The sequence below is a fragment of the Coptis chinensis genome, chromosome 6 (genome assembly GCF_015680905.1).
Source record: "Coptis chinensis isolate HL-2020 chromosome 6, ASM1568090v1, whole genome shotgun sequence".
NCBI classification, from domain to species: domain Eukaryota; kingdom Viridiplantae; phylum Streptophyta; class Magnoliopsida; order Ranunculales; family Ranunculaceae; genus Coptis; species Coptis chinensis.
The window spans coordinates 39,106,491-39,108,344 of NC_141461.1; the positions used below are offsets into that span (position 1 = coordinate 39,106,491).

The 1,854-nt window shown below is 35.9% G+C and overlaps 1 pseudogene; it reads right to left on the minus strand.

The window, feature by feature from the left end:
* Positions 1-362: 362 nt before the first annotated feature.
* Positions 363-1,540, minus strand: LOC147492914 (ankyrin repeat-containing protein NPR4-like; annotated as a pseudogene).
* Positions 1,541-1,854: the final 314 nt, after the last annotated feature.

Genomic DNA, 1,854 nt, shown 5'->3' on the forward strand with positions numbered 1-1,854 from the left:
CGAAGAAGACTTCCAATTTTGTTATGTTGAAATGGTTCGTGAAGTATCCAAACCAAAATCTAATCTAATTTCAAAATCTAAGATATAAATTACGTTTTTGCCCTTTTAATTAATTATCATTAAACTTACAATATAGTTCACAGGTGTTGCTTCTTGATTGGGCTTGGATCCCTTGGAGGGATATCTATCGGTGCAAAAAATATATTCCCAAGATTTGTTTTTACACCGATCAAACAAAAACAACACAAATCTTATTTATTTTTATGAAAACACGACACATTTGTTGAAAACCAATTTTAAAACAGAGTACAAAGAATTGTTTGTATCAATATCGATATTACATTCAAATGTTAAGTTAATTACTAATATGAAATGCGTTTGATTGTCTTGCGAAAAATACTAGGCCCGTATGTCGAAGAGACTACCTCAACAAGAAGGGGAAATTGCAGCAAAATAAATAAAGTAAGAGGAACACTAGCTAGTAAAGTGCATGGAATGGCCACCCATGCGAATCTACTATGATGTAGTACAATAAAAAGGCTTGCACAAAAGGCCACCATCATGGACGCTATAGAGATTAAGAGAGTTGTGACACCAATTATCCACTTCTTAGGCAATGAAATGAGGAAATCTTCTTCTCTGTAACGTGATGATGTAAAAATGGCGATCAACATCAACAAAGAAGTGCAGGAAGTGAAGAGCGACAATGTATCTGATATGATGAAAAACATGAGTAAGTTGGAATCCTTGAAATATGGGGCGCCTGTATCATTGTCCAGGCCCCCTGGGACAGTAAAGGCAGCTGCAAATACAACAGTTGCAACGAGTATGGCAACTGTTATACACGCTCCTGCAGTTTCCTTCATCCAATGCTCTCCTGCCTTTGCCAAATCTTTGTGATTCATAGCAAACACTTCTTGAGGCGTCTCACCATTCATATTAAGTTCTTCTCGAGAATAGGAATGCATAAGTGTATCTACCTGACTACCTCCTGTGCAACAAGTATGGTGTAAAATAATTTGATTTTGACTTCAATTCATTCACATACCATTTATTTGCGCTATGAAAATCTTAGTTTAATACGAAAATCTTCTGAAATAGGAACGAAATCTTAGTTTAATAATAAGATTAATCAACTTAAACCACTGTGTCTCGCGTTGCATTTGAAGAGCTGCACCAGGAATTTCGTCAAGTTGTGAAACAGGTGCTAACAGTCCAGCCAGATGTAACATGTTATTCCCATATTTATCTGTATGTGACGCAATGTATTTCCTGTACTGTCTTCCAGTTCATATATGAGGTTGAAGATCTTTTCTTGCCTATGCATAACGGCAAGATGATATATGCCTCTCCCATTGTCATCAGCGACATATGCCAACATAGGGTTAACACTTGATAAGTCCTTTAACTAACTCGATAATTCCTGATCTACTGGAAAATAACACTGCATCAAGAACACTGGCATCTTTTAACTCTACTTCACTTAAAACTGAAATTTGGTCACACATAAGTCGGACGATTTCATCCACTTGTGCGTACATGGACTTCTTCTCTTGCATTTCCCTGATATTGAGATCTGGTACAAAGTTATGACAAGATAAAACAAACATGTGTGAATTGAAATAGCAAGTAATTAGATACAATAAAAAGGAAATATATGTTCTGTAGGTGTTTTAAGTGGTACTTTTCATCACAACAAAGTTTAAGAAGGTCTTCTTATAGCAAAAACAAGATCTTGTCACAAACATGAACAAGTAGACGAAAAGCAACACAGAGCTAATATCCCTATAATATACCACCAACACGGAAAATACTACAGTCAACATTTATAGGGGTTTATCTCTACCTTAGTTC